At 39.8% G+C, this 26,389-nt stretch overlaps 1 protein-coding gene and 1 long non-coding RNA gene across 11 annotated transcripts in view; one reads left to right on the forward strand and one right to left on the reverse strand.

The window, feature by feature from the left end:
• Positions 1-26,389, reverse strand: part of ASIP (agouti signaling protein) — an 85,798-nt gene that overhangs the window by 14,048 nt on the left and 45,361 nt on the right. Inside the window, exons 1-2 of one of the 7 annotated variants that reach the window (XM_083746379.1) lie at positions 7,362-7,812; positions 2,430-2,608 (exon numbers count right to left, since the gene is read on the reverse strand). The exons of 2 other annotated variants lie outside the window; for them this stretch is intronic. The gene's annotated coding sequence lies outside the window, so the exon portion shown is untranslated. Of the gene's footprint in view, positions 1-2,429; positions 2,609-3,114; positions 3,581-7,361; positions 7,813-20,186; positions 20,339-26,389 lie in introns of those variants that run through there. 4 more of the 7 variants (XM_083746381.1, XM_083746377.1, XM_083746376.1 and 1 more) reach the window with 4 other exon arrangements.
• The window catches only part of LOC310847995, a 52,048-nt gene that overhangs the window by 11,221 nt on the left and 14,438 nt on the right, over positions 1-26,389 (forward strand). The window contains exons 3-5 of one of the 4 annotated variants that reach the window (XR_014566109.1): positions 4,795-5,004; positions 6,656-6,732; positions 9,309-16,597. The exons of 2 other annotated variants lie outside the window; for them this stretch is intronic. This is a non-coding gene — a long non-coding RNA (uncharacterized lncRNA). Of the gene's footprint in view, positions 1-4,794; positions 5,005-6,655; positions 6,733-9,308; positions 16,598-26,389 lie in introns of those variants that run through there. One more of the 4 variants, XR_014566110.1, reaches the window with a different exon arrangement.

The raw sequence follows: 26,389 nt of genomic DNA on the forward strand, positions 1-26,389 counted from the left end.
GTAGTCTTAAAGGAATTCTACTTTGTTCTATCGTGAAAAGATAGCCAACCTTTTATCAAGCTTTCTAATCGGTACTGATGTCAAGAAGATACATTTGTTGTACAAGCAACCAGACAAACTTCGTGTGTGTTTGCTTGTTTGTATGTATGTGGTGCGTGCGTGCGCTGTACCTTGTGTATGTAGCACTAAGAAGGAAACATAAAGCTAGAAAGTAAATAATGATTCTGAAGACTGAGTTCTTGCAGTTACCAGTATTGCTCCAAGAGCATGTTATCTCCTTTGTTGATTGAGAAACTAATTCTTCTATAACAGCTATCTGAATGTTTGCCAGCTAGCCCACATTCACTTTGCATTAGGATTGCCATACAGTGGTACCTCAGGTTAAGTACTCAATTTGTTCTGGAGGTCCGTACTTAACCTGAAACTGTTCTTAACCTTAAGCACCACTTTAGGTAATGGGGCCTCCTGCTGCCGCTGCACCGCCGGAGCACGATTTCTGTTCTCATCCTGAAGCAAAGTTCTTAACCCGAAGCACTATTTCTGGGTTAAGCGTATGTAACCTGAGATACCACTGTATTTCAAAGAGTGAAAATCTGGACACAAAAGTTTTCGACGAACAAATCCCGGCTATGTCCAGGAAATTCCGGACGTATGGCAGCCCTATGCTGCATATTTGTAAAAGTATAACATTTCCAAAAAAAACCCATGTGTGTCTAATTTATTTTTTGGGGGTTTATATTTTATCCTCACAAACACCCTGTAAAAAGCTATAATTTATATCATTTGCATATATCATTTGCATTCTGCCCGGTAAGCAATGTGTTCTGGGCAGTTAATGATAAACTGAAGCTGAAATAAACCCTGAAATTTACTACCAACTGGGGTCATGGGAAGCTGAGAAACCACTAGTATTAACCCTACAACTGGGATCATGCTTGGAGTTTGGTGCATGAGGGGAGTAGGTTACTATCTAGCATACCCCAAACAATGTTTCGGTCAGCAATTTATAAAAAGGTTTATTCTACTTTATGCCATCCCCCCCCCCCATTCACTGCTCATGCATAATACAGTTCATGTTCTTTCGAACAAGGACATGCAACCAGCTTTTTGTTTGTTTGTTGTTTACAACAATTTGGGCTTCGTTTAGAGATGCTTTAGGAAATCGATCTTTGTGAATTTCAATACAAATTGACCTGATCTGAACCACCAAGACTAATGTTCAGATAGGAACTTAGAGTGCAATCCTCACCATGCCTACTCAGAAAGAAGTTCTATCGAATTCAATGATGCCTACTTACAGGAAAGTCTAAGCTAGCCACTGGCTTTTAGTTTTGATGTCAAAGTATCAAAATATGTTTAAAGCATGTATTTTCAGAGAAAATGTGTTTAAGAATGCATTTTTAAATACTTAAATGAAAATTGTCATTATTTGGCAGATTAATGTGGAAACAGGTTGGGTGCAAATTAATAGACTATTTCGTTTTATTCGGAGTGATTTCAACGGGAAATTAATTGGCTTTCCTTGTACGAAACTACATAAATTCTATTAATTTCTAAATACATCATTGTTTAGTAGGATTAGCCCCTATCACTACGGTATTAATCTTTATTATAAAATATCAGTATTACAATTTAGTCTCCAGTCCTTGAACTGTACCTGGAAGGAAACTAGATGCCAGTTATCTGATACAGAAAAATATAATACTGTGGCTTTAGGCTTCATAAGTGTTTATCATAGTGGCAAAATTCAAGGACTGAAGGATACAATCATGGAGCAAGATGTTCTCCATACTAGATGGCACATTGACATTGATAATAATAATAAGCAAACAACTTTTTTAAAATGACACATCTGGCAATGATTGTCTGAATTGCACTAATGTCACACAGGGTGAGCCAAGTCAGCATTATCAAGGTGTGTGAGAATTCATAAACAAAAACAAGTTGCTGAAAACCTAGATGTTGTAAACAGCTTGCCTAAAGGCAAGTATGTCCAGTATGAAGGATCCAAGAGCATAGGTAGTTCAGTTCCCAGTGATACTTGACGTGACAATTGAAACACTTTTGTACAAGGGCTCAGACTGTTTATGAGTCTTACCAACCAACCAACCAACCAACCAACCAACCAACCACTCCAATATATCTGAATGCGGAGGGATGCAAAGAACATTCTGGGAAACAATAGGGTTGGTGCCATCTTATGCCATTCCCACACATATATTAATCTTCGGGGGTGGGGGGGTGGGGAGGTGGCCAAGTGGGAAGCTTTCAGTGGCTTGAATGCAACACATAGTTGTCTAAATCACACAGTAACAGTCAATCTAAATTGTTAGTAGCAAGATAGATTTCTTCCTTCATTCTCTGTGGATTATTTATCATGTTTATATACTGTCTTACTTCCAAGGCAGTTTATAATTTAAATTACTAACACAATGAATGATGCAAAATATTCTCAGGCTGATTTCAGGAGCTGATGACACTAAATCCCTAGCTTCTGCTTTCCCTCAGGGCAGCCAGATCTTAAGTAGCCCAAGAAAGGTGAGGTTGGATTCCCAAGCAGTTCTTTCAGGATACTTCTTTCAAGGGCTGGTTGTTATTTGCTTCCTGCCTGGGCTTCTGCTCTTTTGGCTTTGCTCAAGGCACACACAGGTCTTTCTGCTTTTGGAAGTGGTGGATAATACAGCCCCAGTAGTATCAGCTTGCTTTGGTTTTATTTTCTTCATGTTCATTAATAGATTTATTCGGTATCATATGTGGATTATTGCCTAAGCTATGGATGTCTAACAGAGACCTAGAGTGTGAATATATGTAGATATTATTTGAATTCATTGTACAGTGGTACCTTGGTTCTCAAACTTAATCTGTTCCAGAAGTTTGTTCCAAAACCAAAGCGTTCCAAAACCAAGGCACGCTTTCCCATAGAAAGTAATGCAAAACGGATTAACCCATTCCATACTTTTAAAAACAACCCCTAAAACAGCAATTTAATATTAATTTTACTATCTAACAAGACCATAGATCCATAAAATGAAAGCAATAATAAACGTACTGTATGATAAAATAAATAAGACAGTATTGTAGATGATAAAAATTTAAATTATTATTTTTTCTTACCTGCACTGATGATAGTCATTGTTTGGATGGGGGGCTTACCCATTTCCACAGTCACACAATCAGTAGCTGAACTGGGTTCCACACAGTCACAAAAACAAATTAACCGAAAAAAGCCTCAAAATCAAAAATGCAAAATAAATAGCAAAAACAAAAGCGCCAAATTTAATCTGTTCCGGAAGTTCGAAAACTATCGCGCAGCTTCTGATTGGTGCAGGCACCCCGGATACAATAGCCAACAGCTGCACCAGACATTCGGCTTCTGAAAAACACTTATTTCCAGGTCTTCGCTGTTTGAGAACGTATGTGTTTGAGTACCAAGGCATTTGAGAACCAAGGTACCACTATAATCATAAAAATAATGCAACTGCTTTAGCCTAGTGTATGCTTTTCAGAGGGGCAGAGCAATTCTAACCTCTGTCAAAGTCCAGTTGAGGGAAGTTACCACATATAAAGAGGCTATATCAACCAAAGGCAACATGAGATGATGTCACTGGTGTTAAGAGACCAATAGATCTGGACCAGTCTCATCTTGAACTGGGCTGGGAAAAGACATGGAGACCTGCCTGCCTTGCTGTTTATGCTGAGTCCAAAGCTATGGGTTTGGGGGCCTCCCTGGAAATCTTATAGGGAAGCAAGATCTGTTGAAGTGTTAATGCTGTGAACTCTTCCATATAATGCTCAGCTTGCATATAGGTGTGTAAATAAAACTATATATCACAAAGACACCACTGTCTCCAGTAACCTTCATTCAACGGAAATCAAGCCCAAGATATATGCTGACAGCCCTGAAATCTTTCATTATTTGGAAATTGTGGTGCAGCTAACAATATAAATAAATAGGAATGCAAGATACATATTATTAATTAATTAATTAGTTAAATTTATTAGTTACTCTTTTTTTACACTCAACTCAGAGTGACTTACAAAACAACAGTATACACATATAAAATGGAACAACTGTAGGGTTTTTTGCATATTTATCTTGGAGTTTTTAAGCACTGGCTTGCATAAATTTCTTTTGTAGTAGAAGAAGAGAAGAGTTTGGATTTGATATCTCGCTTTATCACTACCCGAAGGAGTGTCAAAGCGGCTAACAATCTCATTTCCCTTCCTCCCCCACAACAAACACTCTGTGAGGTGAGTGGGGCTGAGAGACTTCAAAGAAGTGTGACTAGCCCAAGGTCACCCAGCAGCTGCATGGGAGGAGCGGAGACGCGAACCCGGTTCCCCAGATTACAAGTCCACCGCTCTTAACCACTACACCACACTGGCTCTCAGTAGATCTTAAGAAAGTCCATGACCCTGCTGCTGGCTTCATAGCCATTATAGGGAGCATCTTAAATGAACTTTTATGGTTCCTATTTGGAACTTCTCTAATTGTGAAACCATCATGTGGTACAATTTAACTGGGAAAAATTCAGTGTCACTGCTCATAAAAATCTTACTCTGGAAAACAATAGGTTGCTACTACAGGCATATATGGAAAGGGGAAAGTTGAAGTGAACTTAAAAGCTCTTGTTTATTTTCATTTGCATACCATCTAGTTGGCATGTTCAACAGTGTTGGGTAAAGTGGGGTCATCACAAATACTGATTCTCAGTTAGATCAGTGCATTTCAAAGATTCTGCCTGAGAATACTTTCCATCAACATGTCTATAGAGGATCTCCTTTATGTTGCAGAGAATTGTGTGAGATTTACTAGAGCACACATTCATGCAGAGTGCTGCTATCTAGGCCTGTTGGGCTCTGCATGCATGAGAGGGCACCTAGAACCACAGTCAAGACTGCTTTTTGTTGAGTATTGTAAGGGAAACTGTAACGGAAACCCTGTTTGAAATGGATCCAGACAATCCCAGAAAAAGCTCCAGAAGCCCCTGAGTGAAGAAGTCAGTATTTATTTATTTAATATTTCTACCTCACTTTTCACTTAATCTGGGGGGTCTCAAAGTGACTGGTAGAAAATGGAAAATATACAATGTACATACAACATTTAAAACATAGATTAAATAATCAGAGATTGAAACAAAGACCACCACAAAAAATGCACAGAAGACCAAGAAAATCTGACAGGTTTCCCCAGGAAAGCTCAACAATTTGGGTTTGTTCCACCCAAAAAGTTGTCGGGAATTTTACTTTTTGAAATATGGCAACCCTAGATGTAACATCGTTTAGCGAAGAAGCAGAATCAAGCCTCCCCTTCCTCCTCCCTAACTGGAGATAAACTCCAATTCGCTTTATCATTATGTGTGAACTGGGAAAAGCCTGGTCCCTTTAAACTGTGATTTGTTTTAACAACACGGGATTACAAATCATGGTTTGATTTTCAACAAACCATAATTGAAAGTAACTAAAGATCCCCTGTCCGGTGCATCTAACAATAGACAATGGTTAGTTGAAAACAAGCAGTGAATGCTTCCTATCTCCTCGTGGCTGTGCCAGAGATGGAGAGGAGAACATGTGAGCCCTTTGCTCATTTCTGCTTGTTAGCATTATATCTGAAATCCACCATTAAGTTTGTGACATTTCTATCCAAAGCCCAAATGTATACAAGAATAGAGTGACCCATTCACTGCAACAGTAATAGGCGGTAATAGTATTATCATGATGAGGGCTATGGAGAATTTTCCAGACACAGAGAACCATGAATTCAAAATGGCTAGTCATATAATATAATTAAGTTAATTTCATTTACATTAGTAAGTTCATTTTATTCAAGTGGATTTAATATCTGAAATTACCTGAAAGTATTATTATTATTATTATTATTATTATTATTATTATTATTATTATTAAAAAATGTGTTGAATTAAACAGGATCTCCACAAAAGCAAATTTGTGTCGCAAAAGACAAAGTTACATTGTTTATCACAAAACATAACTTGTGTCCACATATCTGTCAGTCACACGGTTATAAAAATAACCCATTTCTCTTTCAAAAGTCCATCAGTTTGCCTGCTTTCACTGTTTTCTTTATTTTTTCTACATATAATAGTTAATTATATCTAAGTTATAGAACTAACTAAGTTATAGACAAGGACAAATAGTGTCTGTTTCTGTGGGCAAAATTCCAGTATTTAAGTGTTGATCAAGGAAACAGAATTTGATCTTGTGCAGACTATTTTGCATTTTCCCTGCGCACTAGAAACTTTTATTTTCTCCTTCCTGCAAAAGCAACAACCCCCCTGAGAAGGGAAAAGAAAGGACTTAAAACTGAGGAAAATTTATAGATGTTTAAGAGAACAATTGCCAGTATGATTTTATTATTCTAAATTACAAACCAGAAGTCACCATAGTCTTTGGAAGCAAAAGGAGATCCTACAGAATCTTTCAGACACTTTAAAAATGATAAGAATTCCTCTCCCGAAAACAACCAAGCTAACAAAAAGTACAAAAGATATATATCTTGTGATACAAAATGTTACTTCATTTTGGAATAATGATATAATTGAAAATATGTAATTAAAAGGGGGAAAAATACTGAATATTGTTAAAACAGGAAACCAACATTCAGAATACTAATATGCAATACATTACTTTGCAGTTATATGGAAGAAGTTTATAATCATTCTACCGCCATTTAGTCACCACTTACTTACACAAGAAAACACCTCTGATCAGGCAACTTTTTTTTCTTTTATCAGGCAACTTGTTATAAATTAAAATTAAACATATCCTTATTTTATTTTCAGTAGTGAATATAAGACCAAAAGAACAATGCGTAAGAAATGAAAAACGGTTACTATTGTCTCCACGGAATGATTCCAAAACCTTCAGAAAATAATGAAAGAATACTAAATAAATGCTGCCCCACTTTAAACTTCATACACCATTCCTAAAAATGCAGATATCGAATGTACTTGACCAGAATACATTTCTTAGTATAAAAAAGTGAAGGAAACAAAATCAAAAAGAATTTATTGAACCAAAGTTAGAAGAAGAAGTAAAATTGATAAGATTAATGAAACAAACATATGAGCTCAGTGTAACAAGTGATGATAAAGTTTTGTTTTAAAAAGGAGAGCAAATACAGCACAATATTTGAATATTAGGAAGATCTGAGTACCGGTAACTCTTGGATTCACTTTCCCACCAAGCCATCCTTTGGGGTCTGGCTGGAAGTGGGAAATGGAGAGTCTAAATGTAAACTTTTCTCCGTAAAAATATGTTAGAAAGCAGAATTTATCAGAAAAGGGATTATTATTATTTTCCTATGAAAGTAGCAAGTGGCTACTGCGTTCATTACTCACTAGTGCAAATCAGAGCAGCCTTTCTTTCTTGTCGTCCTCTTGGTCTGAAGAGAATACGAGCGATGCTCCTGGAGTTTTTGCTGTCACCCTCCTCCCCTAGGATTGCTGCAAACCTTTTCCTCTTCTAGCCTTTTTACATAGAGCCACACCGAGTTGCAGCCAAATTAATCAGAGTACCTGGATGGGCTCCCCCCTCCCACTTTAATTTACTGCATGTGGTCAGGTGTTTTTTTCCGCTCCGCATGACTCTTCAAATCATTTGCAAACAGGAAAAGAGTGTACTTGAACTTAATCCTGTGTAATTTTAATCATAGAAAAATTCCACTGAGTGCAATGAGAACATCCCCAGATGCAAGCCAGACACAAATAATTGCTAGAAAAGCATTTGGAATAGTTCTTTGGTAAAATATCAAATCCTTCCGTAAAGTCCAGTTTTATCTGTTGACTAGGCACAGGCTTCGCTGGCTTTGATGAATGCAAAAGGGTTGGACACTCACTCACAGCCCTAATATAGTTCTAGCCTTTCCTTAAGTCTGAGGCAAAGAAGAAACCTGACAATGATTTGAAATTGAAAAAGCAAGCAACATCTTAGTTCTTTTTAAATACTTTAAAAATGCATAGAAAGAAATTAATAGTCCCAGTATTGACAAAGAGCAGGTATGAGTTATAGGAGAAGCAGTTTAAAATTGTGTGTATCAAGGCTGGACTTTTATACGTTCCAGTCTCCCCTAGTCAATTTCACAAGTGTGCTCTTAATTGATTCTGCATTGGTTTACACCACTCCATGCAACATATATATATTTTTAGTGCTGAACTGAAAATACTGCTGTACTGCCATAGTCCGATTTTCAGACTGCAAAATCATGCTTGCGTTTTTGTGATTTCTTGGGGGATGTTGAAAGAAAGTCTAGAAATGTAAAATAATAGGCTTATTTGGGTACAAGAGGTGCACCCAACTCAGGCTCCCCAACTTTGCTCCTCCCTTCCTCCAGAGGGGAAGCAGACCATGGAGCAGCAGACTTTGCATGACATCCAAATCAGGGGTGAGAAACCGTGATCTGAAATGAATGTTGGCTCTTGGTTTGTGGTTTGCGTGGGAGCAACGAACAATGAGCGCTGAGTCAGAAATACAGTAATTCTAAGCCATACTGTTATCTGTTTTCCCTCTGGATAAAGATTAGAGCAGATCAGGAGTGCTGGAACCACTGTAGTTTGTTAAGGGTGCTGGGAACTGTAGGTCTTAAGAGGTGAACTATAATTTCCAGGATTCTTTGAGAGAAGTCATGTGGTCTAAATGCACATTGAATGCACTTTAAATGCATGATGTGATTCTGCCATTTGTATCACATCTGAATATGGCCAACAGTCACACATGCCTCAATACAGCGATGTTTTCGGCCTTAACATGGGTGTAGAACCAGCTCTCATTTTTAGATTCAAGTATGCATGACCTTGTTCAGAAACAGCTCTTTCCCTCCTGCTCTTCCCCCTCCATTTTTATTTTGAACTTTTTTTCCTGATAGAGTAATATGTAAATCCAAATTTTATAATGCTAAGTGGTAGAAATAAAAGTTACTGATTAGCATCCACTGAACCATGGAACTAGGTCTGTATGCCCCACAAAGTATTGAGCATATGTTTGTTGAAAAGCAGCCTCCAGTGCCATAAGTAAAATGGATCATGATGAAAGCAATGGATATTTCAAAATTAGCTTTTAATATGTCATGGAAAATCTGCTGTTCAAAATGTGGGGGAGTGAAAAATTGTAATTAGAATTACCAATTTCAAAGTAGCTCTTTGGATTGAAATGGGAAATGGTACTTTACAGTGCAAGCTTATAACCTGATTCCCAGGAAGGGATGGGTGAATATCTCAGTTTTTGGTTTCTCATTTTCAAAGCTTAGCTTTGTTTCTTCATATTTCTACATCCACGTTTTGTTTTTTCAGGTCCTCATGAAAGTTCACCAACATTTCATTACAGGTTTCTCATAATATACACGTGTTTATATATACTTTTTGCCTAATATACATATTTTGCAAAGCAATTGTGCTTTTGTATGCTATTTTCATTAATGTATGCATTTATATGCACACTTTACCTGAATACTGTATGAGCATTTTTGTACATATACATTGGCTGGAGAACTACACTGCCAAATCAGGAGGAGTTTGCATTTTGAAAGATGGCTGTGTTCCGTTTTGCTTATTGTTTCGGAAAGTGTAAATTTCATAGGTTTGGCTATAAATGTGAGCTGAATTTTTGCCCCAACCCTACTCCCAGGCAAGCGGGTAAACAATTGCAGTTTTAATGTCAGTTCACCTGAAACCACTTGGACATACAAAAGAAGGAGAGAGGGGAGGGAGAAGCATACGGACGGAACCAATACTTAGCAGTTCAGATTACATGTAATGCTAAGGCAAACTTTGCTCTAAACCCAGACCCATGGTTTGTCTTCTCCAGACAAATTGTGGTTAAAGATTGTTGTTTGTCTGGAGCAAGACAAGCCAAAAGCAAGGGTTTGGGCAACATACTAAGCCAAACCATGGCTTGACGCACAACAGAAGCAACAGGCCAGATATGAAGAACAATGTGGCCATAATCTCCGTTTTGGGAGCTCACATGCTTGCTCATTTATACTAAGCTGTGGTTTTGCTTAGTGCTATGAGTGAACTACATCATGCTGCCCTTGTTTAAGAAGCAAAGATCCTCATGCTCAAACTGTCCCATTGTTCACTGTTTCTTGAGCCATATTTCGAGAACTTAGAAAAGTCAGCCATATGGGCCCTCCCCATCACAACCCATGCCTCTTCCAGATAATTTAAACAGGTCTAACTACTGACAGTGTGGCTTTTGCAGTGGGTTGCAGTGGGCAGTAGTCAAGAGAGGATATTATTCAGAACCCTCTTGCTCCATCTGCTCCCTCGTAGGTTCTCTTGCATTCAGTGCTAATACTGAAAGAAGAAGAAAAAAAGAGGGGGAACAAATACAGGGACAATAACTTAACTAATTGCATCCCCCTCACCAATCTGGCAGGTTTATAAACTTCACTGAGCTGTGAACGAGTCATGCATTTCTCACAACCTGCACAAAGCCACACAGTTTTTGGCATATAAAATAGTCACAGCCAGTTTAAATAATTAAGAAATAAGGCTAAAACACAAGACTTGAAAGCTGGCAGTTAATGCAATGGAGCAAGCCAAAGGCAAGGGCCACAGTGGAATGGCATGATGTGGGAATGTGTGAACCAGATAGGTTGTGGGTAATATAGCAGCAGAAGGTCCGCTTGGGTTGGAAGGAAAATTTTCTCATGATGTTTCAATCTAACATTTATCTGATATTTGGTGTTGCTGCAATTTACACAAATGTCAGAAAGCTAAGCTAGCTGCCCATAGGAAAGAGTCTGATTCAAGTTACAATACAGTACTTATCAGGTGGGCACCCTCCAAGCTTGTGGGAATTACTTGTTTTTTGTTTTTGTTTTATACTAGAACCTCAAGATCTATTAACTGTAGCCAAATTAAAATTGGTGGCAGGGGCGGAAGCAACATACTGTTAGTATTAAGGAATAGGGTAACTCTGAATTGATATGCAGCCCATGAATTTATTTTCAGTACCAGCACTTAGCTCATAGTCCTATCACACAAAAATTTATTCCTCATTCCACCCTACAAGCTTTATTCCTCTCAAAAGCCTAATTTGGAATGTGGGGAAAGGCTTTTTGTTGCTATTATTAAACAATAGAGTCAGATCCTTGCTGATCTTCTGCGGCTTACCGAGAGAACTACCGGTAGATCATGATCTAAGAACATAAGAAGAGCTTGGTTGGTTCAGGGCAAAATTCCATCTAGTCTAGCATTACGTGCTTGTAGTGGCTGTGATGGCCACTCCCAATCATCCTAGGTCTGGAGCTGTCTGAGGGGAGCGTGTTCCCTACTAGCACAGAGTATATCCATTTGTTCAGTGTGGTATGTGTGTTGTTGTATGTCACACTCACTGTTTCTGGGTACTTTACAAAAATGCAGGATCTCATACCTTTTTATAAAGAATAATTTATGTGAGCTTTTGCTTGGGCTCTTCTTTTTTGTAAGCTCACTTATATTTAGGTAGGTTGTTTCAGCACTTGGCACAAAAGAGCCTGTGCTTATGCATCCTAGGAGTCAAGCAAGAGAACAGGTTTGCATTCCATCATGCATAGGGTTATCATCCATCCCTAGAAAATTGGGATCACACTGTTTTGGGACAAAAGTGTCCCCTGTCCTGTTTGGACTTCAAACAGGATGCCCCCCCCCCATGTTTGAGCTCAGCTAGCCCTAAATGTCAGTTGTGTCACTGTTGGTATGGCTGAAGGGGCATCTGGCCCGGCACAAGCGACAGTAGAGGGAAGGAGCAACCTCCTCTCTCTCCCTCTTCCCTTCCTTCCTTCCCTCTTCCCTTCCTTCCTTCCCTCTCACTGCTCCACCTCCTCAGCCACTGCCCCTCTACCACCCCGACCTGACCTCTCCTCCTCCTCTGCCCTTGAGTCTTCTCTGATGCCAGCTGGGGTGAGAGGATGGAGCTGTAGCTCAAGTCGCTGTGGGAGCTGGCCTTCTACCCTTGGCCCCTGCCCATCTACAGGAGTCAAGGGAAAGAGCAGGGCCAGGGTGGCGGGAGGCTGAATGAGGAGAACCTCACCTCCTCAAAGGGGGGGAGGGGGGATTTAGTGCCATGAGAGAGAATGTGCCTCACAATTCCCCCAACCTGCCCTTTATTTTGTCCCACCTGTCCTGTATTTTGCCAGACCAAAGATGGCAACCCAAGCTCAGTAGCTAATATGGATTTGCCCCACCATGAGACAGTTACAGACTGATTTGCACATCCAAGCATGTGGCTGACAGACTCATTGCATAAGCTGCCAGGCTATTTTAACAAGTCCTCAACTAAATAACTATATCCAACAGTACGCAAGAGTCCAGGCTTCTAAAATGGCTTTTATATTGAAGACTTCATTCTGCATAACAAAAGCATAAAATCAGTTATTCACGAGATGAACAAAGCTCACTTATTTGAACGGCCCACTCTACCACATTTGTTTCGTTAGAGACACATAAACATGCCTTGATCTAGCAAGTGCAACCCGCACATGGAATCTTTTCTGTAATTGGCAACCAAAGAGCTATAAACAAGTTCTGCCCTAGTTTAGCAGCCTTTGGGCTTCTTTCTTTTGGGGGAAAAACCCACCCATTAAGATGTAATAAACTTTGCTTTTAAAAGTTAAAAGACTTTCATAAGAGCATTTAAATAGGATATAGTTGGACCTGCCCAAGCCCATGCCTATGGTTGATGAAGATCCTTGTTACTTAGTTCCCATATAGAGTAGGGTGAGGTACACATAATCCCCATCGTGAAGCCTGCACATATAATTCCAGTTGCTGGAATGGGGCTGCCTGCATAGTGCTCACAGTGATCAGTTCTGCTAGCAGGCATGCTAATTCTGATAATCTGTTTGGGCTGAGGGCAGTCAGAACACACCCACCCAGTAGGTGGTTGGTACTATCAAAGCAGACAGCACAGACCATCTGTTGGATAGGTGTACTCAGTTCTTGCAAGTATTATACATTGATATATTTGCACAGAGCCATCACCGAATTCCTATCCCTCTTCATCATATAGATAAAAAGAAATGGAGAGGAAATACAGCTGGGGCTTCAGGAAGAGTGGGCAGCTAGATGCTTTGAGGAAAAGGACAAAAGCGTTTTGTTTTACCACAAGCCTGGTCAAAGTTTTCGTGCTACACTGTGCAATAGCTTGGCCGTAACTCCTTCAAACATAAATAACTTTGATATTTCCCAAGTGTTTTCCCCTCAAAATCTTCTCAAAATGTCACTAAAAAAATCAAATCCAAAATTATTTCTGTTGAAAAAGAAAGAAAGAAAGACTCTACCCATAGTACAAACATCTGTAGACATTGTGCAAGAGTTTTGGAACTTCATCCTGGATCAGCACATACCACCAGAGCCTTTTCTGCTTGTATAGAAAGCAAATGATTCTTGCGAAATATGGTTTCAATGATTCCTTCTCTTTGTTTCTTGGATCTGTCAAGACAAGACCTTTCTTATCTCAGCATGCAATACTGTTGTGAGCCATCTCAAGACACGGGAAAGGCTGTACAGAAATAAAATATATACATTTTAAGAAACCCACAAGTATATAACTAAAGAATCCTTACTGTCTCGCTCTACAAGTGGTTATATTTTAACTCCAAGAATAAGCTCTATTCCGCAACCTATTCAGTGAGGACGAATGCTAAGAGACTGAAAGGTAGACATCTTTGTTATTGGCATTGTCATATATGTAACTTTGATTATTAATTTATTTTATATGTATGGTCTGTAGCTTATACAAAGAGACATATGAAGGCACACATACAGTCTGAAATAAAGAAAAATCAAGGTTGTGGTTGTCTGAAACTTCTTATGAGCACAGGTATAATATAATGGCTAAGGAAGTGAACTATGAATTTGGAAGTTTCTAGCTCACATCTCAACTCTACTATAAAGTCATTAGGTGGCATTTAACAAGCCATTCTCTCTCTACGTCAGTCCCCTTCTCTCCATATGCAGTATGGGAGAATAGTAGTATATACTGGTCCATTAGGGCAAGTTGGGCACTGCCCCACCAAGATGATTCTGCCTTCACTCAGTCCCCACCTGTCTGCCTCCTAACTTACAACCAGTCCAAGGGTTGTGGCACTGACTGTCAGCCTCCTCCTTAGTCTCACTCACTGATGCCTTTGTTGAACTCAGCAAGGAGGAGAATGGAGGCAAATTATCCTTGGCTCTGTCACCACTGTTGGTCTTCCTGTCTTCTGCCATACCAGTCCCCACTGGGATGTGTGCACTGGACATGTGCAACTGCCTGATACAGATTCAGCCCATTAGTCCACCTAACCCAATATTGTCTACTCCGACTGTCAGTGACCCACCAGAGATTTTCACTGGTATAATTATTGCCTCTCCCATGGGGAACCTTAAGAACTTTAATTATATGATGGGGATAATTAAAGATTTATCTTTTAGATTTATTAAATTAAAGATTTATATTTTAGATTTATCAACTGCCCAATGAACAGTTCTCAGGAACTGGTATCAATCCAATCTGAGTTTCTCACACTGATATGTTTATTTTCTGTCCTTAGTCATGGCCATCTTTAGTTCAGAATTTTGCTGTGTGTGTTAGGAGATATTTGATCAATCCAGAAATGAAGTGGGGGTTAACTATTTTATTTCTTGTAAACTTTATTGAAAATGCATTACTTTTTTGTTATATTATTGGTCAATGTAATTTTTGAAAACATTGTTCTTAAGCTGCAATCCAAAATACATAGACAGCTGAGGGGACAGTAATTGCACAAATGGCATTAATGTTTGTGTATTTGTGATGTAAGTATCAGCAATGGAGGAAGCAGTATCAGGACCGCAGAAGACTAATGGCAGGATGGGCTGGGGGAGTTAAATGAATATTTCTAGAAAGGAAGTTCCAGAATCTGGGCACTGCCACTAGAAAGGCGGACATTGTGCATCTTCCCTGCTGAGGCTACCTGACTGGATTTAATTATTTTGTCATAGAAAAATGTCTGTCTTTCTCAGGAAGATTGAAAACAACTACCCTTGTGTATGTATTTAACTATGGAGGTTTAGGAGTTAGGAAGAAAATGGGCTGCAATGTATTTGTGACTAAGAAATGAAGGCCCCTTTCGTTTCTTTTCCCAGAAACCAGATGTACATTTTGTCTTTTTTCTCTAGATAAAGACTGTTTTGCTTTAAAAATAATGATAACTGAAAAGCACTTCAAATTCGGCATAAGTGTTTTGGGACTCCCCCAGTGTGAGGCCACATGGAGGTCACTGGCTGTATTTTGCACAAGACTGGTCTTATTTCCAGGAATTGTAAGCAGAACAACTCAGAGTGCTTCTTTTCCATGAATGGGCATCACTCGCAGTGTGTGGAACCAAGACCATTTTAATTCTTATGCAAGCAGTCTCTGTTTGGTAAAAAATATTTCTTGTGGATATTCATATGGCTTCCAGATTTGTCTCTATTTTGTGAGTGGGGTTCAGTGGCAAACCGGCAAATTCAGGTTACACAATTTTGTGCAACAAACCTGTCCCCCCCCCAAATCAGGAACTTTTTCTGCAGTATTTAAAGCAACGGGGAAAATACACCGAAAAGCTTGCGGTAACAATTGCTCAGTAAGATGTTGTATAACTTCACTGGAAATAAATCAGAATGAATACTCAATAAATAGCCAACATAGCATAACCATCCTGCAAACTTTGTGCCATCAAATCAAGATCAATGCTAAATAAGCAGGTTATTTTGAAGAGACATCTTTCTTCTCCCATTGTCCTTCCAATCCAGTCTCAATAGCTAATACTAATACTAATTTGTGATTAACCCTGGACATCCTAAAATGCTAACTTGAATGTTAGTGATGTTCAACTAATTCTTAATCAGAGTAGAGCCATTGAAATTAAGGGACCTAACTTAACCATATTCATTAATTTCAATGGGTGTGTTATGAGTAAAATTTAGTTGACTACCACCCAAGGTTTGGATCTGTCACAATCATTGCAAGCAGCGGCATGAAGGCACACAAAGGAGGGGGGTTTATTTTTCCACAAGGGCCATGCTGAATTCTCCAAGCTGCTTTCCTATGCATAAGGCAAATGTATATAGAACTATATCCTTTCCCGTTGTGAACAGAAAAGCATCCTAAGGAGGCCTATTTTGAACACAAAATGGCTGACACCTCGCAGCTGTTGTGATCAAATCTGCATCACCTTCACTGCATGTGGGAGGGGGGCAGCATAAAGAAAACTGGGAGGCCAATAATAAATCTCAAGGTGCCACATGGAAATTGATGGCTCAAAACAAATAAGAGATACCTAAATATTTTTTTGTGTTGTATAATAATAATAATAATAATAATAATAATAATTCTATTTATACCCCACCTTTTTCCGTGACCAGGACTCACGGTAGCTTACAAATAAAATAACAGCTATTCCAAATTAGACCCAGAAAAGCAACCTTGAAGGCAGAGCCATCTTCTAGGGGAACATGCCAGAAGAGATGAGGCAACCCCAGGCCAAGAGACAGTGAAAAGATTATGACCCCTTTGTATCTGGAATTAAGACGTGTGTTGTGTTTATGGCATTTTTACTGTTTTTAAATGTAAGGGGGATAAGCTCAATCCTTTGTAAATTTATCTCTGCCACTTCAAACATTTTTTTTTAATAAAAAAGGCAAAATCATGAGCTTTAAAAATCAGCATATGGAAATGGGATTATGTTTATTACTTTGCTCATAACACTGCCCAGCTGCCCAAACGAATCTCATGTTAACCACATCATTTTTTAAAATATCATTTTAGATACAGTGAAATTTATTAGCTGGATCATCTCCCCCCTGTGAAGCGGATGATAATAACAAGGGACATTTTTCTAGAAAAAGAGGTGCTGGAACTCACCATGAACTTCTCCCTCGCTCTCTTAGAATGGCAATTGTGCCCGCCCAAGAGGGACGGGAGCTGAGCACTGGTGAGCTCTGGTTGAAAAAAAGCCCCGATAATAACTAAATTCTCACTTCGATGTACTGTGTTTTTCTTCTTCTTTGGATTTAAATTTGATCATTTCCTTTGCAACCGTGGCTCCAAAAAAGTGGTGATTAAAACTGCATGTTGCAGAAAAAACTTTTTTTCTTTCTCAAAAAGCCTGCTTAAACTATCCACTTGCATTTATTGATTTATTTTTGTTTGGGGAAAGTAGCCATGGCTTCTTGATCTAGGACAGGGGTTGCACAACTGTGGCCCTCCAGATGTTGGTAGACTCCCATCAGCCCCAGCCACTATGGCCAATGGCCAGAGATAAAGGGACAACTCCCATCAGCCCCAGCAACTATGGCCAATGGCCACAGATAAAGGGACAACTCCCATCAGCCCCAGCAACTATGGCCAATGGCCACAGATAAAGGGACAATATCTGGAACACCAAACCTTCCTCCGCTCTAGGATACATTTCCAGTCATAGCCGGCCCAAGACATATTGTGACCCAAGGCAAACCATAAAATGGCGCTCCCTCTCTCACCATGCAACCTGACTAGGACATTGAACAGTCACCAGGTGATAACTACTAACCCGTAGGATCTTAGACACACCCTCTTAAACATTTTTAACGTATTTGTTCAGTGTTGTTGAATGCACATTGAGCAGCACATTCATGACTTCCAAAGACTGTTCCAAATCAAAATTGCTATGATGATAATTGGAGCAATCTAACTGTGGAGTTTAAGGAGCCTTGTAATAGTGCAGAATTTTACTCGGGTGAAAAATAGCCCATTATGTTCAGTGGCGCTTACTTTCAGGAAAGTGTGCATAAGATTTGTTTGTATGTTTGTTATCCTAGCCTAGTACTGAAACAAAAAAACCCAGAGGGATTGATAATATAGTTAACATGCCACCCCAATCTCTATGAGCTGGGCATAGACTCCATAGGCTGCAGGCACACTTACTAGGGTCTAGATTCCCTTTTAGGAAAATGAGGCACAGCAGAGCCTGTGGTGTTTATGATATATGGTTTATTTACACATATACACAACCTGCTCCTAGATGGAGAGAGTGCAGAGCATTCACATTCCAAGAGGGTCCTGTTTTTCCCATTGCTGCAGCCTCAGATTCCAAATATCACGTCTGACTCTCTATGGAGCATAAAACAAACTCCCCACCTCATGCTCTTTTACTAAATCCAGGAATTATGGGGAGGATCTGGCACTCAAGAGTTCAGGGGATCCTTGCCCCTCTCCCAACTTATAGCAATACTAAAAATTCAAAGCTAACCTAAATTACAGGATTAAGCCTAAAAGCAGGAACCATGGGGGGAGAATGCTAGGGTGCTCTTTTGCTTCCAAGTGTCTTCATTTAGGCTGCAGTTACCAGAGGTGTGTGGGTTTGGGTTTTTTACTGCAATAATAATAATAATAATAATAATAATAATAATAATAATAATATACTATTTTGCACACACCGCTCTGGCTGTGGAACTGCATGCACACTGCAGTCATTCTCACATCAAAGCCCCCGTCCTTTCCCAAGCCAGGGACAGGCATTTTAAACATTTGAAGATGTTCACCAGTTGCAAGGCTCTTTAAAAAGTCGCTTGATCAGCAGTGTCCTGCAATTAACAATACAGTGGTACAGTGGTACCTTGGGTTACAGACGCTTCAAGTTACAGATGCTTCAGGTTACAGACTCCACTAACCTAGAAACAGTACCTCGAGTTAAGAACTTTGCTTCAGCATGAGAACAGAAATTGCACGGTGGCAGCAGCAGGAGGCCCCATTAGCTAAAGTGGTGCCTCAGGTTAAGAACAGTTTCAGGTTAAGAACGCACCTCCAGAACAAATTAAGTTCTTAACCCGAGGTACCACTGTATATATCAGCTGTCTCGAGTTTAATTAATATACTTTATGTAAAGAACAATATGATAAAGTTAACCATTTGGGCATATGCAAGGCTTTACATATGTAGCACCATTTCAGAGGAGGATCTGAACAGAAATCTACATTTTGAAAAGAAAAAGGGAGAGCCTGTTGGCCTGGTATATTCCCTGAAAATAAAATAAAAATTACATGTAGTGTTTCAGATTATTTCTCCACAGAAGGATTTATCTGTGTTATTTGCTCAGAAGGCATTTGTCTTCACTAAATACCCTTCAAAGTTGACTATGGTTAATATTTCAATAGGTTTAATTGACTGAAGGCTACAATCACACACTTGCTTGGAAAGAAGTTTGACAGAACTTAGTAGGCATTGCTTTTGATTATACATGTACAAGGTTACACTGTAAATCAGTTAAAACACTGTTCTTCTGGCTAAACCTTTAAGCACCTTGAAATACACACACAGACACACAGACACACACACCTGCAGCATTTTACAATGGTATAGGGTTGGAACGTGTAAATGCCAAAGTTTTGAAAATTATCAAAACATGACCTATTAACATAATTAAATATGAGACTTTGCTTCAGAGGCTGAAGTATGTTCTTTCATCCGCAGTGGTTAAAATGAATGAGTTAAACCTGTATCTTACAGGGGTCTTTTACATTTATTAGATTCACTTTGAATGTTAGAACAAAAGAGAAATCATGTTCTCCGGATGATTATTAGCAATTCCTATGTTTTCAAAGATAACCTTGTTTTAAGAATTATGTTAATTCCTTTTACTAGCTCCCTGGTTCTATGTTACACAAAAGTAAATCTTGAAATCAACAAAAAGTTTCTCCCACCAAAAGTGTTAAGAGCCAATGTGTAAATCTAAGAACTAGAAGATATCTCTGATGTCAAACTGATTTTGCAAAAAAATTGGTAAAGGTTTATAGATGTGCACACAGTAATTTGCACATGGTACGCACTATCTGGGTACATTCTTTAATTATTTTCACTGATGCTTAGAATAAAAAAAAAAATCAGGTTTCTGGATAAAAGCATCACATAAGGTCCGAAAGTCCAGAATATTGTCATCATAAGAATATTCTCTTTCTTAAATACATCTTTGATGCATCAAATCTTTATATTTTGTTTATATTGTAACTTTTAGCATCTCTTCACCTCCACCTAATTCTTTTAAAAAAACCAACCCTGAACATTAAGTCCACAAGTGATATTCTCAGAAATAAAAAGCCTTGATTAATTTTCTACTAATGATTGCTCGGGGAGAATAAAGTTTGGGCACACAAGTGGTAGGGTTGACTAAGATTCATAAATCCTCAAGCATAACTGCCACATACCTTAGTGTTGTGCCAGGCACTATAAAGCTTCAAACGATCTGCTTCTCCCTTTTTTCTCCTCACAGATAGGCAGCTAAGCATCGGTTGGCGAATTAAAGATGCTAGTTGTCTTGTTTATATTGCCTGTCATAGTTGGGCTGGCAGGGGCGGTACCCCAAAGCAGTACCCTGCACCCATACTCAAATTCATGTACACAACACAGCTGCTTTCGTCACCCGCATGAGGGTTGGAGAACTTTGTAACAGTAGACTTTAGAATGCTTTGATCTTTTTCAGACAGAAGAAAACCAGAAGGTGCATAAGGCACCTTTCAGAGGAAAGAAATGGTTGAAATAAACACGTGCCCTACGCCATGAGGGAATGCAATCCGTCACACCATTGATGAAAATGGATGCATTCCTCATAACTCCTCACACTATATATGTTTTGCCCCCTTGGAGGACAGCTTATAACATGTTGAGGGAAAAGAACAAAAGGGTGTATACATAGCCTGTACAATGAGCAACAATTTACTTGTGTAATTTTCAATACACAGAAGCCAAAAAGATTACTAGAATAATTCTTCAAAATCTGCTTTTGTAGATCACAAATGCCAGTTTTCCAGGTGGGCGTGCCACTGATGTTCTGGATCTAGTTCTAAGATTCAGATGACCTTTTCTGAAGCTAGGGATGTACAAACATCTGAATTTCAGTTTCTTTCAGTTTCTCTGCACTTGCTTCACTTTTGAGAGGTAGCTGCCTGTCACTATCCAAACTTGTGATTCAGTCGAAATTAATTTGCACTATATAGCATCTCTTGAAAATGTATTTATAGGCTATGATTAAAAGAAACCACTGCCTTCCTGTTACCTTCAGATTCTGTTCCTTAAGATGCAATCCCCCCATGCCTATTAAAACAGCATCTGCTGGGCTGTGGGGAGGAGAACAGTTTGTGCCATCAGCCAAAGACTGGAATGAGCTACTTATTAATTTGTGAAAATGAGCATCTAGGTTTTAACTTAGCACTGCTTGCTGTTTATCTATATAATGTTTACCGATGGTTTTGGATCTTAAAAACAACAACATTTTAGGTGCTTTTTGTGGTAGTTCTTTTTCTGTATTAATTTTAAAGTTTTATAGGGATGCTTTTTATTTGCATTCTTTTCCTTTAAGCTGTCCCTAACTTTGGAGAAGCAGGATCTTTGTCTATACGGTATTTGTGCCTGTGAGTACGTGAAATAAATAGGGCGCCCCATCAGGCTTGCTAAATGGAAAGAAAAATCTTGCAAAGCTTAAAGGGAGTGTAACTGCCCGGTTAGCATAAGCTCCTTCTGTTTTGAATTCAGTCTGATTCTTGCTCAGTTCAGCTACTCTGGTTTGAATCAGCACATGGTTGTTGCTGAAGTATGACAGGAGCAGCTGGAGGTGCTTGGTAATTACCTGATATACCTTTGCTGAGTGCTTTTCCCACCCCAGTGGTTGCCGCTTGGAATTCTCCCTAAGGGTACTATTTATCAAGCATCTCCTGTCCCACGCTGGGTCACAAAATTTACAAGTAAACAGAAATTGACTAAAGGGGTGCTTTCATAATTTAGCTTTAGGAGAAAAGCTGCTACATAATAATATCTGCATATTCCTTAAAGGAGGGCCCTGTGTGCAATGTAATCAAGGCTCCTTATTGGATACTTCTCTATAGCCCAAGCATTAAAAAATGCATGGTACTGTAGTACTAATCACTTCCAGATGCACATAATAGCAATAACTTGGAATATTGTGTCCAGCTCAAAAAGGATATTTTACAAAAGGGAAACCACAATTATCAAGGGGTTTGTGATTAGGTTTGGGGTTGCACTAAAGGCTGCTGTGAAGAAGGGCTATATATTGATTTATTATTTTTACTGAATTTCAGTGGGGAGAAAAATGAATTATTTGCCCCAGTTGTATATAAACCTTGCCAGTCATTAAGATCTTCTTTGGAGGCCTCCTTCCAGTTGGCTGTGCCTTTTGAGGAGAGATTTGTCGTGTTAAAGCAGAAGATCACCTTTGTGGCAGCATATTAGCTATGGAATTTCCTCACCTGTTCCTTATTTAGTATTGACTCAAATAAGGAACCTTGTAATAGGGAACAGGAGGGCAAAGACTGCTTGACACCTTCCTCTTTGTTGAATTATATGCAGCAGACCAAAATGGTGATCTGTATTGTTGATTTTTGTAAAGTGCAAGATGGAAAGCTAGGAATCCGTGGCCTTTCAGCAATCCTGGAACTCCCATCAGCCCCACACTGTGTGGACAATGGTCAAAGATGATGGGGGTTGTGGTCCAGTAACATCTGGAGGGCCTACTGGTCCCCACCTCCCACTGTGAAGAATTCTTGCTGACTTTGCAGAATCTTGCTGGTCAATAGTTTTATTGATTATTTTTACATTGGGTAATGATGTTTTTGAGTTATCCCACCTTGTTTTGTTTTAATTTAAAAGAAGATGCCCAATGCAGGTTCCAAGATTCATTTATGTCTTTAAATATGTCTAGACCTCACTTTCATATAAAGTCGTATGCAACCTAGTACCAGTACTACAGTAAAAGCTGAAAGATTGAACATTGAGATACAATAAGACCCTTTGTCAAAATGTGATCATGCCTGTTTCAAAAACTAGCTAGATTCTAAATGTGCACAAGAAAATAAGAATAGACTCCTGTGTCACTCCAATGTCCATCTAGTCTAGCACCCTGTTTTCATAGTGCCCAGCCAGGGGGTTATGGGGAGCCCAAAAGAAGGACTTGATCGCAACAGCACTGTCACCTCCTGTGGTTTCCAGCAACTGGTATTCAGAAACATATTTTTGTGCTTTTATATTGTAAACCACCCTGTGATCTTCAGATGAAATGCAGCATAGGAATCTAATAAATATAATAATAAAGATAATATTGCTTCTGATAGTGAAGGCAGAACATTGCTATCAGTGTTAGTAGCCACAGATGGCTTTATTCTCTCCATAAATTTGTATACTCCATCACCGTCTCTTGTTGCCAGTGAGTTTCATAGTTTAACCCTGTGATGTGTGTGAAGAAGTAACTTTATTTTATCTGTCCTGAAACTTCCAACATTCAGCTTCCCTGAGTTCTAGTGTACTGACGGGGGGCGGGGGGCTTTTATTTCTCCACTCTCCTCCCTCATCCATATTTTTATACACTTCTGTCATATCTTCTCTTATTCACCTTTTTCTCTAAACCAAAAAGCTCAAAATGTTGTATCCTCCATCCCCATGTAGCAAGGAGGCTTAAAACTCATACTTTTTCTGTGACAGTTAAGGCCTCTGACTATCAGCAGACGTTCATGACAATCCTGGGGATTTGGAGCAGAGGGCAAGCAGTACATCTGGAGCTTGCAAAAAGCTCTTGAACCTCATTAGCAAGGGCAGAAACCCCATGGTTTACTATAACAGAGCTATGAGGAGGGATGAGGAGGAGGCCAGGGCAGCCCAGAGGGGGAAGGTCATTTGGTGGCAAAGCCTTATATACCAGCTTGGTTGCTGCCTAATGGGTGGCACATGGAAGTGAATTATATGAGCATAAAATAGTGCACAGCGCAGCATGGCTAGAAGTTCCTGGCAGGAGCTGGAGAGAGAGAGAGAGAGAGAGAGAGAGAGAGAGAGAGAGAGAGAGAGAGAGACGGCAGCAGTTTGGGATCAAAATGGCCACAACTTTATTGATTACAGATGTAAGTTGGTGTTTTGGTTTAGGCATTGGGTATGTATCCTGAATCAGCCCACCTGCTTGCTGACTGATATCTCCATCAAGGTCAAACCAATTGAATGGGTGATCCCACCAGGTTGCCCTTGTGCGATGTTCTACGGCCCGTCAGCCCTCTTTGGGCTTTCAGACAGAACCCAACCCCTGGACCCCTTTACTAGGGTCCAGGGGTGGGGAACCCACTCATCCCTAGGTTGACAGGGGCAGGTGCCAGAAGCAGGTACTAGGTGCGGGTCAGCACATGGCTTCAGTGAAGTCAACTCTTTATTCAAAGAAACAAGACAGCCTAGGAGGCCAGGCCTAGTGAGCACAGCAACTCTTCCTGGTAGAGCTTGACCCTATGAGGCTGTTGCAAGGGTGGGGTTTTGTTGGGGAAGGTGGTGGGAGGGCTCTTGGATGAGTCAGAGCAATGTGCCTCCCTAAGCCGGGCAGAAGCTTTCTGGGCTTTGGGAAGGAGGTGCCAGGCTTTAATACTTTAACACTCTACTTTACTGGGAACATTTAGGGGACTAGTCTAGTCCCCCATGTCCACTGATTGCATGCCACTGGTTAGGCATGCACTTCTTTGGATGCTGTTGACTCGTTTTTGACAAGCTCTTCATATTGCGTTTCTAATGCCCATGATTTTCCATTGTACTTTAAAGACACTTCTTAGCAACGAAGTGACTCATAGAAATGTCACAAATAAATAATAAATGTTTATGATTTATTGAGAGCTGGCCCTTTCCAAACATTCCTCCAAATACATGCCAAATGGAAGCTGGAAGAGAACAACAGGGGACAGTGTGTTTAATGCGTGTTTTGTATTGTGGTGGCCTGTTATACACAAACACTTCACAGCGGAGCCAAATTATTCCCAGGATATATTTATTTAATGTATTCATATCCTGCCTTTCTCCCAAGCTGGGAGTCGACGCAGCTTAAAACATTAAAAAACTTCATAAAATACAAAATAATTTAAAAAAAACTAGTAAAAAACCCCAAATAATTAAGATACATCAGAACACAGGTACAGCAGCCCCAGTGATCAGCATCACCTGCAGCTTAGTTTTCAAAGGTCTGTCTTGATAGAAAGGTCTTAGCCTGCCAGCAGAAGGATAACGAAGAGGATGCTGATCTAACCTCTCTTGGGAGAGAATTCTACAATATGGGAACAGCCACAGAATAGGTTCGCCTGTCACCAACATCCTTGCTTCTGATGTTGTTGAGACCTAGAGAAGGTGTTCACCCAAGGATCTTAGCACCCAGAGAGACTTGTATTGAGAGATACGATATTTTAGGTAGGCTGGGCCCAATGCCTTGGCCTTGTATATTTAAATGTTTTCTACCACACCATCCCTGCAAATAGAAAACCAGCATGCCAAGAAGCAAGCTAGGCTAGAACCTTCCCCCTAGCACCTGTTCACATAGGAAGACCCACCATATGGCAGTGCTAGAATTGGTGGTGGCAGTGCTGGAACCACACAGTGTGGACTCTACAAGTGTGCGATCTGCCATTACTGGCAGCGTATCAGAAAGACTATATAGCTACATATAGCACCATAGTCATGTCAGAAGGAGCTCTGGACTGAGTCCAGTTCTAGAGAACCCTTGCATTTATTAATCTGACCTGGGTGAAACTAGTTTTTGTCGGCAATGTATGCACATAGAGCAGCCTTCCAAAGCCTGATGCCTTCCATCAGCTTCAGCCAGCATAGCACAAATGATGAGATTTGTGATCTAAAACATCTAGAGGGCACCAGGTTGGTGATGGGTATTGTGGCTAAATTGCTGCATTGGTGGAAGCTACAGCAATGTTTTTGAACCTCTCCTTTACCGCTATGAGGCCCCCCAATACAGGTTTTAGATTTTGATTGGCTTCTGTCAAAATTGCTTACTCTTTTTCCTCTGGTTTGGGATGGGCAAATATATCAATTTTGGTTTCTTTCCATTTCATATTTCTCCAATCTTATGTCTCCTCCTACTTCTCAAAAGCTGCCTTATGTCAAGTCAGAACAGTGGTCTATCTAGCTTAGCATTGTCTAAAGAGACTGGCAGTTGCTCTCCAGGATTTCAGGTGAAATCCTGGGAGATCTCTCCCAGTCCTACTTGGAGATGTTGGTGATTGCATCTGGAGCCTTTTGCATGCAACACATGTGCTCTGCCATTGAGTCATGGACGATGACAACAATAACAACAACAACAACACTATCAATATGCTTCAGGTATGCTTCAGGTGCCAAATGGCCTTCATCAGTCATTTTGTCTGGTTCCTGGCACATGCATAGAAACACAAATTTCTTCAAAAATAAAATAGGGACAGTGTTTTAACAAAGAACAGGTGCCAGAAAATAGAAGTCTGTCTGTGATATATAGGGACACTTCTGTAAAGAGAGATTGAATTGTGAAAACATGACCCCCCCCAATTCAGCTCCAATTATATCTGTAGTTTTAATCCAGCCACACTCTTGCTCTGCCTAAACTCAACAGAAGGAT

The sequence above is a fragment of the Podarcis gaigeae genome (assembly GCF_964106915.1).
Source record: "Podarcis gaigeae genome assembly, chromosome: 6".
Classification (NCBI taxonomy): Eukaryota; Metazoa; Chordata; class Lepidosauria; order Squamata; family Lacertidae; genus Podarcis; species Podarcis gaigeae.